Source organism: Etheostoma cragini, chromosome 11 (genome assembly GCF_013103735.1).
Source record: "Etheostoma cragini isolate CJK2018 chromosome 11, CSU_Ecrag_1.0, whole genome shotgun sequence".
Taxonomy (NCBI): domain Eukaryota; kingdom Metazoa; phylum Chordata; class Actinopteri; order Perciformes; family Percidae; genus Etheostoma; species Etheostoma cragini.
In genome coordinates this window covers 16760751-16777836 of record NC_048417.1, presented here as the reverse complement: position 1 = coordinate 16777836, position 17086 = coordinate 16760751, and positions in this window count along the sequence as shown.

Below are 17086 nucleotides of genomic sequence, written 5' to 3'. Positions count from 1 at the left end.
CACACACACACACACACACACACACACACACACACACACACACACACACACACACACAAAACCAAACAGATTGTGTTTTAATAGCAGGAAACCCCTATGCTTTCAATGTGCTGGATGCGTGCATATCAGCTTTTCCATGCCCTAAACTTATCCTGTAAGCAATACAGCAATTGAATACAGAATGGCATAATTCTTTTGATGGCATATTTAAAAAAAAAAGTCATGGTGTATAATGTCAAGTACTGTCAAACTGAAAGAATTGGAAACACTATTTCACCAGGCTGTGTTTAGGAGGGACATCTATGCTTTCCAGTGATATGGTGCTGAATGTAATGAGACACAGACATTTAGTTAGTGATTCTTTCAGGCAGCTTCCCCATTTTTCTTTTACATCATGACAATCAGGACTGTGTGAAGCTCTGTGCCTTCATACACAAATCTAACTGAGAGTTTTGTTTTCTTTTTGCTGCACAAATGGAAAATTATACAGAGTGAAGGGGAAACAGTTTGAGCCAAAGGGGGTCGAGGGGAAGCGTAAACTGGCAGTCGGTCAGTCCCACGTACAGACAGACAGCAGTAGTGATTTACTGTCAGTCTGTAGAAACAGGAGGGAGCTTTCTTCTCTTTTCCCTGACAGGCGGCTATCCCAGTGACAGAGGAAGCCAGAATGGAGGAAGTCATCTGCATCTAAATAAAGACTGCCAGTGGCTTTGTCAGAGTCCATTAGGCTAATTGCCATGTTTGATAAATGCATCTACCTCTCTTTTTTACATCCATTCGTACAAATCAGCCTGAAGCAAAAAAGTTGCTTTTTTATGGTTTCCTAGAGAGGGAGAAAACACTGTGAGACGAGAGTAAGGATTCAACTGAAATATCATTTTGATGCAAATAATGATTGATCTGTGCATTTTATAATGGGTTGCCTCATGTCAGGTGTGCAGTGAAAAAATATCACCCTGGGATTTGTACAAACCTATTTTGATTAAAATGTGGAAGTACCTGATTACTTTTGCATAGATGCCACTATTATTGTTTTCATATATTTTAATATTTATCTTTTGTTTGTTTGCACAAGCAACAAAGTTACAGCTGATTGCCATATACCATTGTTTGAATGCAGCTACTTTTTGGCTACTTCTCTTCACAATTAAAGTGCTAAATTGTTGCAGTGACTCTGTGGCATCATTAGAGGCAGGTCTCTGTTATCTGTCACAGCATAAACAACTCCAGGTTAATAGCTGCAGTCGCCCAGCCTACTTATTCAGCTGTGCTGCTTCCAGAGAGCCTCATTTCCCTGATCTGCAGCTCACTTGCTCTCCTTCTTCAACTTATGGTGTTGGTACGGTAGCACAACAGATATCCTTCACATCCATTAGGGTTTTGGGTTAGGTAAATTTTTCACTTTACAATCCCAATCTGATATTGTGAAATTAATAATAATGAGCCTGACAAACTGCTTTACAGTAAAACAAAGACACGTCATTTATAGAAGTAGAGCTAAAAGTGAAAGGAAAATCAATTTTCTTGCTTTTCCTCGTTATAGTAAACTGAATATTTTGGGGTTTTGGACTGCTGGTTGGAAAAAAACAAGACTTAATGATAACTACATTCTAAATAAACATAGGCTACTCAATCACTTGTGGTTCAGGTTAAAGCTAATTAACGACAGTATCTGAGAGAGGAGCATTGAGGTGTTGTGAAGGTGTCATGCTGAACTATGAATCCATGTGATAACACCTAAGAACGTAGTTTTGCTCATCTCAACTCCAAAGAGGTCATCATCAACACTCCCTACAAAGACATAAAAGCACTATCAGGACTTCCAGGAGATTGGCCGGCCTGCTATCTTGGGATGTGCCGCCAATACTGATAATTCAAAGTGATACCTTGTCCTAGTAGGAGAACAAAATGCCCTGGGGCAGCAGTGGTGGAAGGGGAGAAGAAAAAAGAAGTCAGATCAGACCTATTAAGTGGATTACGAGTTATCTGCAGCACAGCGTGTAATTGGTTTTGTCTTATCATGGTAACCTCACATAAAAAATCCAGTTTTAATAATGGTTGGGTCCAGAGGCTTGAGTTCTGGTTTAATGGCCCTGACACACTAACCCAACGGCTGACCGTTGGCAGAAAAGACTTATTGCCTCCTAGAGTTGGCCAAACAAAGTGCCTCGGAACACACTGAAGCAATGCCGATTGCTGACGGTCAACAGCAGCTGATTGGACGAAGGCGTCAGGTGGGTCTGGTTTCTGGCGGCTTGTTCAGAATACGATCTCATATTTTACTAAAATACTAACATTTTAAGCAAGAAATAAGCCATGCAGTTGCTGAATTTGTCTTCATACAGGTCAACAAAGGTCAGTTTAAAAATGTCGTCAGATTTTGAGAGACTCTAGTCACGCTCATCCTGCTCGTCATTTCCGGGTTAGCACTTAGCCAATCAGACTGGTCATTTGAGTCCGACTGTCGGCTGTGCTTGCCTTCCGACCGAGCATGTAAGGTCGGCCAAAATGAAGGCCGCCGGCCCCTCCAACAGAACACAACAAACAAACACGAGTCGCCAACCTCGCCAGAGGGTTCGACAGCCAATTATGGGGTTAGTGTGTCAGGGCCTTACAGGTCTTTTTTTCAATAGCCTCCCAAATGATTATACTTAGATAACAGACTGCTTCGACTGAAGCTTGCACATCTCTCAGATGTTATTCACAGTTTTTTTGCAGATTTCATCCTCACTTTGCCTGCAAGTCTAATGAGAATAGAACTTAATGGAGTGATGATAATTCGTTTCATCTTGAAGTCAAGGGAAGTCTGGGGTTCCCTGCTGGAGCTGCTGACCCCGCGACCCAATACTGAGACAAGCATTGTCTCACAAATTCTACTTTTATTACATTCAGTTGTTCTGTCTGTTGTTTGAAAGGTGCCTTGATGCAGCGGGAGTGTTTGGAAAATACGGACTCCAGACACTGTGCGGCAACTGCCAAACCTCTTTAGTCATGACCAGAAATAACAAAATATAACAAAAAATGACTGTCTAAAACTCAAAGCACATAAACCTTAAATCTCAGACAAAGCTGCAACAATTGAAAGATGGGAAAAAATACGTTGTGGTGGCTGCAAGAGGTTTTGCGTGTCACATTGTCAAACCACAGAAAAAGCTCCCTGATCCTTTTGATGATGCCTGACAATATCTACAGTTGGAGACACGCAAAGAGTTGCTGGGGGATTTCTCAGAGGTTGTGTAACCTCATGGTAAAGCTTTTCAAATGAGCTGTGTGTCCTCAGAGTGCTGCAGATGGCACAAAATGAGCTGCGATCTTTGGCACCCAAATGCACAAAGAGCTGATGTGCTCAATCATCTTTAATTTTTCAAATACCTCATCTGCACATGTCTGAAACAGTGAGGGGGCAGTGAACATCAGCAGGAGAAATCTCTATCCTGGCGTGACATCCAGTGCTGACAAAATCTTCCAAAACCAGAATTGTTTGGAAGGCAGTTTTCCTTTATGCAAGTGGGCTATTCAAGCATAAACTTTTAAGGGATGCTGTAGGACTGCTGCTGCTTTTTCCATGGAGGCTTGTGCATCTGCTGCTGGTGGATGCGGATAGCTAGCATGCATTATTCAAAAATTGAATGCAGTAAAGACGATGGGCCTGACACACTGGAGGATGGACTGCCACCACAAGCCCTCACATTTAGCTGTTTTTTTCTGAACATTGCTCAGATTCAGCATTTCCTAATCAGCAAAGGGAAGGCTTTCACTTTAAGGCATTATTGGTCCAATTAAACCACTAATCACCACAACCACTCACACCAGAAACCATGTATTCCATGAAAAGGTATAACACATGCAGCAACACAATTTTTTGTTATGCTATTTCTTGTTACAGATGCTGGAATAGCAATACAGCTGGCTTTCTGTTTACCTCACGACAGAGAGGATCTATTCACACTCTCAGCAGTAGATGTCAACTACCATTTAGGGTGTAAACAGAAAGTGAAGGTTTATTGAATAAGCCTTGTCTTTAAAGTGAATTGGAGAAGATTGTCACATTCACTTTCATTCAGCTGGGTGTGCTTTTTATCACCAAATAGTGTTAGAAGCACACAGAGCATCTGTAGGCTGAGCTAATCTTCTTTTGCTTCAGTGCTGAGAGGCAGCCTCCACTCCCCAGCATTACACACAATGCAAGATCATTTAAATGGTGACATTCCTAAATGGAGGAATTGGTTTGGTGTATAGAATATTGCTGAATGCATTTAAGATCCCTCCTTGATCCCTTTAAAGAAACTGGCAACAAGCAGCAGCTTATAAAGGCTGTCTCTAACTGCAGATTGTGTCTAAATGGATTCATAAATCAGATACACCTCTGAATACAGTTATGCTTCAGGTAAACAGGCTGTCTGACACACACAATGCATTGAGTGCTGAGCAGCATGTCTCTGTGTCTTTTAAAAAAAAAAATATAATTACATGAAGAGCTCTAACAAAGACCAACATTTCTATTCAGTTATGTTTTTAAGGATTTTAAAATATCAATTACTTTAATTTGAGCTTTGTTTTAGTCTCCAACTCCTGTCCTGAAGGAACTATCTGTCTCTTTAGATACTAAATGCTCTTCCATCTGCACCAGCTAGTTGCTAACTGTGGCTGTGTGCTGTTTGGTGGTGAGAGGGTAACAGAGCTTTTACACTGATAAGGCTGCCTTCTGTTGCAAAATAGTGACCCTTTTCACATCTGGTAATTCCATCCATGTCATATAACATATTGATTAGAGCAGCGTTAAGCCCATATGGCACATGTTTTCTGTAATTTTGTCCACAATTGCTGCATACTATTATAATAATATTAATGAGTATTAGAGTGTTTTCCAACACACCGTCACTACTAAACACTACATAAAACTTTGAGATGTGCAGGAAAAAGAAGTGGAATTTCTCCTCTGGATGTTTTATCTGGGCTTTTATCAGCCTGTACACTGTGTGATAGACAGATAAGGGTATCTCAGGTTGGACTAAAGCTGCAGAGCTCATTCTAACAAAAAAAACTGTTAAGTAACACAATGGGCTAACAGTAGGCCAAGGGCAATGTGCTGTCAGCCAGGACATGGAGGATAATGGTAAAGCGGAGATTTGATGCTGGTTTAGTGAGGTACGCATTTAGCTGTGCATCAAGTACTGAGTTGATGAACTCAAAGGTTGTGTACAGTACATTGTTGTTTCTGAATGTACTAAATGTACTGAAACATTCATTCCCTTTTATTTAAAATGTATCTAACCTCATCATCTGTCTCCAAGAAATGATGTGTATAATACTACAAAATTTGTTTTGCAATTTATGTTGGTAGGTAATTGTTATCACTGCCTCTTTTATGTTTTCCAGCAACATTTATTCCTAGTGTAAGAAACATGCAGCTCTGATCAGGTTTAGACAGACTGTGGTTGTTGTAAAGCCTGTATTCATTAACAGTTTTGGCCACTTGGGGGAAGAAGAAACAAGTCATGTTTCCAGCCACCTTCTGAATCTCTGTTAGCTCAGTTTTTTTCCTAACGGAAATATCTCTTTAGCTCCTAAATGCTCCACTATGTATGTTTGCCAGCTTTTTCACTGAACAGCTGCCTGCTGTGGCTGAAAACAATGCCATGAGATCGGTGAGAGTGCAAATTAGTACATAGACGTAATTTCAAGGAGACAAGGTTGTCACGCTTTGTAAAATTGCCCTTCTCCCCTGAATAATTTCCTCAAGTATAAGAGCAATCTCTACATGTGTTACTTCACATCCCACTTCAACAGAACATATGTTAAATTATGCAAGGTGCTCTCAAAGTGCTGCCACACTGTGAATTTAATATATCTATTTAGTACTTGTGGAGTGATAGCTAAAAGCACTACTTTGAAGATTACTGGATGACTATTTACAGTAGCCTACGTTCATAGAGAACTACAATCAAGCCTTCACGAGAGGCATCTCTGGCTGATTGTCTGATTGTCCATGAATATGCTGATTAAAGAGCGTGTCCTCCCTGAGCCCACTCTGCTTCCTGCCTGCCCTCCCACCTTCCCCTCCTGCTCCGCTACCACCATCTAATGCAGATGAGAAGAGCAAGCTCTCTGCATCAGCTGACCCTGTTGATGTTATGGTTTGGTATTTTGTTATGTGTGTCGTCCTTGTGATTGTGTTATTTTTTTGGTCTTGTACATGTTTTAGTCCTTGGTTGCTCCCTTGTCTTGTCTAGTTGTGGTTTCTGTCTTGTGGTCTCTTGTGAGTGTCTGTATGTTCTGTTTCTGTCTTCCACCTGTTTCCCAGCCCTTGTGTCACCTGCCTCTTGTTTTCTCATTACCCTCTGTATTTAGTCTTGTTGTTCCTTGTCGTTTATCAGATCATGGTATTGTCATTGCGTACCGTTTTGTTAGTCTTCCTGGGTCTTGTTAGTGTTCCTGTGTTTTCTGTTTTTACATGGACTTTATTTTTTGGTTCCAGTTTTTTCCTGCTTGTTTCCAGGACTCTTTTTTGTGCATTTCTGGATTAATTAAATCATCAAAACTACCTTCAGTTTCTGCCTCTGCATTTTAGGGTCCACCATTCTCCAGCCACTCATGACAGTTGAACATCACACAGCGCAATTAAAACCCCATGAATGCAAATCATCTTCAGTAAACAACTAAATGAAAAAGAGCCTTCCTTTCAAGAGTGCTCAATAGTGGCAGGCTTTTCAAAGCCTCTTGCCCATGTGTGTAGTTTAATGATGAAAGTCAGGGAGGAGACTACATCAGAGGGCGACTGCACCCTGCTTGGCAAGGTTGTTACCATGACATTAGGAAACAATATGAAGCTCATGAGGATGCTGTAACATGCTGTTTCAATGAGTTTAAGGCCCAGTGGAGGATTACAGTGTTGTTCTTATTTAGATATTCATATTAAGCCCGGTCCTGCATCCTCCAGAACTCAAAGTGGAAAACATTAGGAAAAACTTAAGAAAAGTACCTGTAGGGACTCTTTGAGTTGGGTGTTTTAAGTCTGTTCATTTTTTAAAGTGTTTGACCTTGCTGCCTCTGTGGGGAAGTATGAGAGCGAGGTAAAAAGCGTCTCGCAGGACTCCGGTCACGACTACGTAATTCAAGAGTGCCCCACAAGCCCCTAACTTTATTACTACAGCCTTGGAGAAATAACTTCAGATTCTTAAACACTGCTTAATAGGCCTGGGTAAGAAAGCTTAGATTTAAATTTAAATTCTGCATCAGTGTATGCTGTGACCTTTTGAAAGCTAAAACTCATTTTTGTTTGGAGTGGCTTTGTTTTGCATTCTCTATTGCAGCTTTGTTCCCTTTAGCTCCAGGGTGAAGCATGTCTTCATGCTGACTTGCACTCAGTAAACCTCACATAATGCTGACATAGTAACTATACAAAACTTGTTGGCGGTGTTCTCCATGGACCAGACTGCTGGTGTCCATGCACGCCACTCCTGGGTCTCATTAATGTACAATCATAGTCTGAGCTCACATTTTTCAAGGTTGAAAGTGTAGGTGTGATTCAGGAATATTAACCAAAGCCCAAAGTAATTTTCCCAATTCTCCTGACACTCTGGTGTTCTTCAATTGTTGATTTTAATCAAAAAGAATAGTTTAACACTTTGGAAAATATGCTCATTAGTTTTCTTGCCAAGAGTTGTTAGATGAGAAGATCGATACCTCTCTCACATCTGTCAGCTCTTTGAAGCTTAGCTTAGCTTAGCATAAAGACTGGAAAAAAGGGTCAGCAGCACATCTAAAGCACACTACCTTACACCTTCTATGGGAATGTGTTTAAGCCATACAAAAACTAATATGTAAAAACAGCTCAGCCCGGGGCTTCCTGGTGGTTTGTGGTCACTGTAAGGTTGCTAGGCAGCCAGGGGTGTGTTACTTGGACCTACCAAGAAGTTGTTGGGCTCATAACCCCTCAAAAAAAACACACAACTTGTTGCTTTTTCACTTCTGTTCTTGGTAAGGATCAAACAAACGAGATATAACATTAGTGAGCTTTAAAGGTGCTGGTGGGTGGATACCGTTGGACAGAACAAGGCTAGCTGGTTTTCCCTGTGTCAAGTCTTTATGCTAAGCTAAGCAGCTATCTGGCTGCTGTAGCTCTCATGCAACGCTCTGCTAGAGAGCAAATACGCAAATTTAACAAAATGTCAAACTATTCCTTTAAGACCGACTTAGTAACTCAACCACACTTACTGAAAGAGCAGTATACTGTGTTGTCCAGAGATCCACTGGATCAGTAACAGCATTGAGACTGACCTTATTAACTGGATTGGTTAAAGGCCAGATGGGACCAAAGTTGACCACATTACAGTATATGCAGTTATAAACACTGTTGTGCAGTTTCTTAAACAATTTAAGTATAAAATCACACATCAGTTACATTCTGTCATAGTGGACCAATAACCATCAATAATATGTGTGTCTTCTGTATATCAGTCAATTCTTTGTCTTAATCAACACAAAACACTTTGACTGATTTATAAACATCCTCATTTTGGCAGTGAAATGCATTTTATGGATGCACTTATTACACAGCGGAAAAAAGAGTGCTGCAGACCACACATTTGGTAATTATTCATCAGATTATGAAAGATAATGTAAATCTTGGTACAATAGACACTGTGTGAGGCCAATGGTAATGAGGGCACCCAGTGCAATCAGGATTTTAATGAGGATTAAGAAAGAAAGCCTCCTACACAGTTTAGGACACCTGTAGATTTGATCACTCCTGCAGAGAAGGCCGCCATGAATCATTTATCTGTCAGGAAGTACACTGTGACTAATTGGTATGTGTTTGTGTGTGTGGGAGGTTGTGTGGATGTGTGTATCGTTTATGTGCGCAGACATTACTTAAACTTACCTGGTCTCCATGCAACTGGTATTCTCTATTAAAGACAAGAAAATAAAATAAAACGGAACATGAATCTTACAGATGTGTATTGATATCACACAATCTCCGGTCTAAAACACTTCTCAAATGTCTTGGGAGTCACTCTGTGAAAAAATAAACGTTATAACTTATACAGTTGACAAAATTCAGAAATTTGTTAAAAAAAAGTCCAGACGCTTTTGCCCTCATGACATTTACTTACGCCAATAATCAAAATAATAACGTCATATTTATTAATATCACGCCAAAGGCAATACTACACAAGCATTTGTGTTGTCTAAAACCGTTGTCCTATACATTTTGAATCATCCATTGCAAAATAAACATAATGAACTGAAATGTGAGCTAAATCTCAAAACAGTGACACTATTCTGGTTTAGAAGGCAAGGCAAGGCAAGGCAGCTTTATTTGTATAGCACATTTCAGCAACAGGGCAATTCAAAGTGCTTTACAAAAAACAGTTAAAAAAAATCAAAACAGATAAAAAACAAGAATAAAAGTTACAGGGTGGCATAAAAAATTAAACATTAAAGAAACAAACAACCATTTAAAGAAAAGCAACATCAAAAAAGAAAGATCTTCAGCCTTGATTTAAAAGAACTGAGAGTTTTAGCGGATCTGCAGTTTTCTGGTAGTTTGTTCCAGATATAGAAGAGCATAGAAACTGAACGTTGCTTTTCCCTGTTTAGTTCTAACTCTGGGGACAGAAAGCCGACCTGTCCCAGATGACCTCAGAGGTCTGGGTGGTTTGTAGTAGAAGATCAGAAATGTATTTTGGCCCCAAACCGTTTAGTGATTTATGAACTAGCAAAAAAATTTTGAAATCAATTCTTTGAGGCACAGGAAGCCAGCAGAAGAACTTCAGAACTGGAGTGATGCGATCCACTTTCTTGGTCTTAGTGAAAACTTGAGCAGCAGTGTTCTGAATCAGCTGCAGTTGATGACCTGTAAAGACACCCTTACAGTAGTCAAGTCTACTGAATATAAAATCATGGACAGTTTTTCCAAATTGTGTTGAAACACAAGTCCTTTAATCCTTATGTATCTATAATATAAATATTCCTAAAGTGATAATAGTCTGACTTTGTAATTGTCTTAATGTGGCTGTTAAAATTCAGGTTCAAGTCCATGACTGCACCAAGATTTCTGGCCTTGTCTGTTGTTTTTAACATTGTTGTTTGAAGCTGAGCAGAGACTTTTAATTGTTCCTCTTTAATTCCATGAACAATCATCTCAGTTTTTCTTTCATTTAATTCAAGAATATTCTGGCACATCCAGTCATCAATTTGTTCATTGCACTTTGTCAGTTTTGGTATTGGACTATTGGAGTCCCCTGGCGATAAGGTTATGTAAATTTGTATGTCATCCACATAACTATGGTAACTTATTTTGTTGTTTTCCATAATCTGAGCCAGTGGAAGCATGTGGAAGCATGTTAAACAGAAGAGGCCCCAAAATGGAGCCTTGGGGAACTCTGCATGTCATATTTGTATGCTCATATGCATAACTACTTATTGACACAAAGTAGTCCCTGTTCTTTAAGTAGGATTCAAACCAGTTAAGTACTGAGTCAGAAAGGCCAACCCAGTTTTCCAATTGGTCTAGTAATATGTCATGTTCGACCGAATGCAGCACTGGGATCAATTAATACTAATACTGAAATTTTAAGGTGGATGTCATTAAAGACTTTGACTTCCTCAGTTCCAAATTATAAATGCAAAGTCTCTCTTCATAGGTTTTATAATAGACCAGGAGATTAGTTCTTGCTACCTTCGTTCAGCTTTTTGACACTCTCTGTTTTCTGTTCTCACCAGTATGACATTTCTCAATGGAGATCTTTTCTTACCAGAGACAGCCTTGACCTTAGTGGGAGCTATGGCATCAATAACACTTGTAATTTAACAGTTAAAATGCGTAGAGATGTGCATAGAAAGAGTGCCGTTAAAGAAAACACAGGAATGATCAGAGAGCAACGTCAGTCACCACAACTTAGGAATATTTAGACTCTTGGAGACAATCAAGTCCAGAGTGTTCCCCTTATTGTGCGTGGGCTCTGTCACATGCTGAGTCAGTCCATAGTTCTCAAAAACACAACACAGTTCTTTGGTCCCTCTGTCCTAGGGGTTGTCAACGTGAATGTTAAAATCACCCGCAATGATTACACAGTCAAAGTTAATACGGATTGTAGACAGCAGTTCAGTGAAGTCATCCATGAAAGTTGCAAAGTATTTAGGTGGCCTGTAGATATTTAGAAATATAGCTTGAGGGGAGGACCTTAACTGAAGAGCCACATATTCAAAAGAAGCAAAATTTCCATAATATCTTTACGTACAGTGGAATGAGTCATTAAACAATGTGGTGACTCTGGCTACTTTCTTATTCACTCTATTCTCTCTCATAAAACTGAAGTTAGTGGGAGCTGACTCAATGAGAACTAGATTGTAATTAATAATAAAATCATTGATTAAAAACAATTTTCCTGCCAAAGACCTGACGTTTAGTAAGGCTAGTGTTAGTGTGTTTTCTTTTTTTGGGACAGGCTGTAGCTGATGAGGAATGGATGCTAAATGTTCTAAGTTTGCAGTTAATTGCTTTTTTGCCATTGTTTTTCTTATCACGTTATAAATTGAGGAATAATTTAATACACAGGGCCCGGGCTTGTCTTGGGAAGAGTCATGAGTGTCACTAGCCGTGCAGCCTTGACCCAGCACATATCAGTTAATACGTCCTGGATTTTGCACACAAGCATCCTTGTCAGTCTGGGGAGAAGGAGTTAGCTGCCATCCTGGCAGTAGTGCCTGCCGTTTTACTTTTGGCCGGCTGGTCAAACATTAATTCTAGATTCTCCTGCAAAGGAGGACCCTTGAGTCTTGCATTATTTTTCATTTCTCAATGTCGTTGCACTTATGAATTCATATGAGCTTCTAAAGTAACATTACAAGAACATGTTTTAACTGGAACATTTTTTCTTTTAGTCATGACAGATTTAGTAAATAAAAAATCAGAACAGATAGACAGTTAACTCTGGTTTTCTGTGCAAAAGCAATTGTACATTTTTTGTAAACTTTTTCCACATGGTTCTATTCACCTTTGATTTTTGTTTCTCAAGGAGAAAATCAAATCTACTCCAGGGAGCATTGCCGCTACCCCCACAAAGCTCTGTCTCATTCAGATTCATATTATGTAAGCAATCCGAGTAATTTTTTAAAAGTTAAACAATTTTTGGAAAACAATGTATTTCTGTTTATGTGTCCTCTGCACCCAGATTGATTCAATACTGATCATTCCACTACTGAACACCAACCCAAACTTCTAAAAGTTGTTCAACAGGTCACGTCTGGCATTTACGTAACATATAGAAAGAAGCCTTTTGGTTCACAGCAGGAAGTAACCTTCTGTCTCTAACCCCCTGGTTTCTCAGACTAGGTTAAGAAAATGGAATGTTGATTCCTGTATTTTTGTGAGTTTCTCATTTACATGAAGTTTTTGATCTGTGACCAAAAACTATCCCAAAGGAGCAGAGTTTAGAGCCATGTCCTTCCTCATTGGACAGCAAAGAAGCCAACAAGACATTTCCTACACGTTGCCATGCCAACGGCAGACCAATGAGAAATGGGTTCACATACACCAGGTGAAAAGGTACCTCCCCCAGGTGCAGAGAATATAGATCTGAAACTTAGAATGATTCGGTGCTGTTTGATATGTCTCTAAAGAGGGAACATGTTGTTCATGTGTTCATGTGTAAATGTGTTTTGTTTTTGTGGTCTCATTGTATCACTTTCATCATGCTGTTTCATTAAACCTTTTAATTATTTCTACATTGGTACTGTAGCCTCTCTTTGTCCTCATCAATCAAAGAACACGTTGTTAGTTTTTTCCAACAGTAACATTCATCTTTAAAGGTTATTGCAATACATGTCTTTGTGTCAAACTGTCACGAGAAATTCATGCAATCCAAAATAGTTTAATTTTGGGGGAGAAATCTTGCAGATAATGAGAAGTTTGGAAGGTGCAGTGCAGTTCCACTGGAATCAACGTGTATGTCTCAGCTGGACAAGTACACTCCAAAATGCCTGGAGCTGTTCATTTTGAACGGAGGAGAGTGGTTGGTCCTTGCATCAAGAAAGAAGCAAAAGTGGTTGAAATAAGTTTGAGGTTTTAGGAACACATGCATTAAACAAGTTTGTTGTTTTGTTTTCTTGCTCCAGTTTGCATGTGGCAAGTAACTTTGTTTTACAAAAAGTTACAACTGGTTTACAGCTAATAACAAATGGTTATGGAAGCTACCAGTCCATTCCCAAATAAATTTGTCAGTCTTAAATAAATCAACTTTTAAAGCTTAATTTACCTATTATACTTATACTAATATCCAGCATTCATTTGTGGAGCTAGAGACTAAGTAAGGTCTCAAAAAGCCACGTGCTAATGTAATGTAACACGTCTCAGTTGATCTTTGCATTATATGACGTTCTGTACTTGCCATGAACCAGATGCAGTGGAGCAAGAGAGAGAAACCCGGTGCTTTAAAATCTCTGCAATCTAGCCAGAGCATGCTGCTTTGTACATGCGGGCTGAATCTCCAGTATCCATGTAAAGTTTGAGAACGTTTGAGGTATTTCAAAGTTTTCTGCAGGCTACTGTGGAGGTGCTATACTACACTAATGTTACAAGCTAGTCAGAAAACTTGTAATTTTTTTCTATTTAGTTTTGCCTTGACTGGATTTAATAGCTTTTTAATTAATGCTGGAATCAATGTATAAAAGCAGTGTGCTATTCCTCGTGTTCTCGCTTTCTACCTTAGCTTGACTTTTTAGAGATCAGTGCTACCTGTAATCACTACGTTTACTACACGAGTGGCAGCTGTTGTTTGCCACAGACAGGCCACAGCTGAGAAGATAGCAGCTAATCCAAAGGCACTGATCCAACTCACCATCTGCTCATGGAGGCAGAGTGAAAGGCTGCATGAATCAGACGCTCTCCTCTCATCACCTTCACGATGCCCTCAGCCTCTCTCAGTCTGGAGGTGAAGATGTTTGAACTAGTAGCCTGAAAAAAAGCAGTCGCAGAGGTGATTTTCTTTGACTTTCATCAGTTTTGGGGAATTTCTGGGAAATTGGAGGTGCTGGGAGATTCAGGAAGAATTTAATTCGTTATTTATAAGCGCAATGAATTCTAAAAACACTCTCTACTTTTTCTTTTGTCCAGAATAATAATCTGTTTACACAGTATTGGCATATTGTCACATTACAAAGTCAATATGGGGAACATGTTAGCGAACAGTTGTCCATTTACATATCCAGCAGACACAGAGCCACCCGGTGAATGTAAGTTCAATATCTAGCTATGTTATTGGTCTCCACCAACTCCTGAAGGAAATATCTGGCTCTTAAGCTGCTAAATGCTCTACTGTGCTAACTTCATGTGTGTATCATTTAATTCTGTGAATAGATAATAAGTTGGTCTGAGGAAGGAGGCTCTGGGTCCAATTGAGAATTAAGAAAAGGTTTAATGCAACAGAATGATAAGGATGATAAGACAAGACAACAAAACACAATACAAACATGATAAGACTGCAGCAGACAGCGGACTGGATTCATGCTTCCCCCATGATGGAGTCCCGTGAAACCAGTGCTGAATCACACAGTTTTATCCCCTGCACCTTGGGGCGGTTCCTTTTCACCTGGTGCATTCAAAGCCTTTCTCATTGGTCCGTCCTTTACATGGCAACATACCGGCATCTTTGCTGTCCAATCAGGAAGGACAAGCCTTCAAACTCTGCACCTTTGGGGGTCGTTTTTGATCACAGAGCAAAAGGGTCTGTCGTGTAAATGTGTAACTATAGTTTAATCAACATTGTCTAATCTTAGCCTAGACTAAGACCCCAGGGGGTGGCAGACAGTAGGCCACCTTTTGTTGCATAGCAGGAAACCCCTTTCCATATGTTAAAAGCCAGGCTTCACCTCTGGTTCTTTACATTCAGAGGAAAAAGAGGGGGGAAATGGGGGACAGAGGTATGTATAATTTTCTAACCTGGCTCCTTTAGACATACATTGTTTTTTTTTTCTAACTTTTTATAACTCAACACAACCTATTTCACATAATATGTAGTCATTTGACCCATGGTTTGTATAAAAGATGTGGTTAGTGGAGCTTTAAATGTACCAGAATATGCTTTCCTACACCTACCAAAAAAATTGATGAATCGCATACTTGGATTTAATGTATCAACAAAAAAAGGAAAAAGTCACTAAACTGATACACACAGTATTTCACAAAACACCCATGAGTCACTAATCTTGTTTCAAAAAATACATTTGTTTTCTTGGCTCTGCTGCTGCTGACTGTCGTTCCTTCTTTTAGATTCTCTCTGAGGCCTTCACTCTCTTTCATATGGCCAGTTACTCCCACCTGAGGCAACAACAACACTGGGCTTTGTGTGAAGTGTTAATAAATGTGACAGCCACTCAAACTGTCAAGGGACACTGCAGGATTCAAACAAGTACAATAATTCGTCTGTTCACCTTTTTATTACCTCTGGGCGCGGGGACAGGCTCATGCTGCAGGCTGCTGCAATGACATTACATTGATGATATTGGATTATAATTTAAACCTGTTGAGCTTTTTCAGCATATCACACAGACAGGATGTGGTCATCAAATTCACAATTAAGGAGAGAAGGTGGGTGTATGTGTCTTAATTTTTTAATTAAGTTTTTTCGGGAATAAGTCTCAAAGAGCATTGTACTGTACTGTATGTTTAATTATTTAAACACCCTCATATGTTTGCACTCATAATGAAGTTTCCTTTTCTCTAATTTACTCTTCTACTAATACTGCACTTGACACAGACAATGGAAAAAGCTTAATTTATATTGTGTGTTGTAAAGAAGAATTTAAAATCACTGTATGCACATTTTTCTTGTCATAGAAAAAGAGAATGCGTCACAAATATTGTCAACTTTTGGATCATCCAGTAATGCAACACTTATCACAATAATACGTTAAACAGCAAGAAAAGATTCCCTGATGCAAGTACTAATTTTATTGGATTAGCAAACTCTCACGTTCTCTCTAAAAAAGGAAATACATCTTGACTGAATAATTAGACTGAATGAAAGAGAAGTTGTCTTTTAACATTCCTTGCTAATTAACAAAAATAAGGATAAAGAGGCTAAGATGTGGCGATGTACACTTTTGGTTTTAGCTAATTTTGCTGCTAAGGCTATTTAAAGACATTTTATCATATTGTGAGACACTCTTAAATTTGACATTTTCTTAAACAACTTCTCTGTAACAGGACTGTAGAAAAACATACATTCTGCTATACTTGGCATGCAAATCTGGCTTGTAATTGCTGGTGCCAAAACTTAAAGAATACACCGCATTGTCGAGGCTATCGGCTTTAATGCTGTTGGACCTCAAAATTACTGAACCCTGACCATACAGGATTCATAAAATTGAGACTAGCAGCAGACACTGTCAGATGCCTTCTCCACATTGTTGATGCAGCAGAGGACAGTAGGATCCCAATGTCACTTCTCGAATGAAAGCCTTTGACAGATTTGAGTGGTAATTTTTATAATCAGCAGTCTTAGAGGTGATGGGCTTTGATGGGCTTTCATTGGTATGATTAAAGTTTTGTATTCTACTCCCTCAGCCCAAGTCCTAACCGGACTTCCTTCATTTCCAGTTTCTAGATTCTCCTGCCAACGAGGACCCTTGAGTCTTGCATTATTTTTCATTTCTCTAGAGCCACTGGCTCAAGCCATTCACCAATTGGTTTTGGTGTCACCAACATGCATTTATAGTACACAGCATCATCTCTATCATCATATGCAGACAATGCTTTGGTCTTTCTAGGAAACCCACATCAGTCTCTTCCTCACTTTCTATCTTTATGCGAGGAGTATGGAAGCTTATCAGACTTTAAAATTGACTGATCAAAGTCTGCACTACTTCATTTAAATGACTGAATGACTCATCGGCCACATATTTTGTAACTGGCACACCTTTTAACCTTTATTCAATAATACAGCACCCCTGATTGGTGGGAGACTGATAACAGCCCCACAATGGGAACAAAGGTGAGTTCACCATCTAAAAGACATTTTTAGAGAGGTTGGCTTGTTATGTTTTTCTGATTTGCAGAATGCATTCAACCTAGCATGTTCCT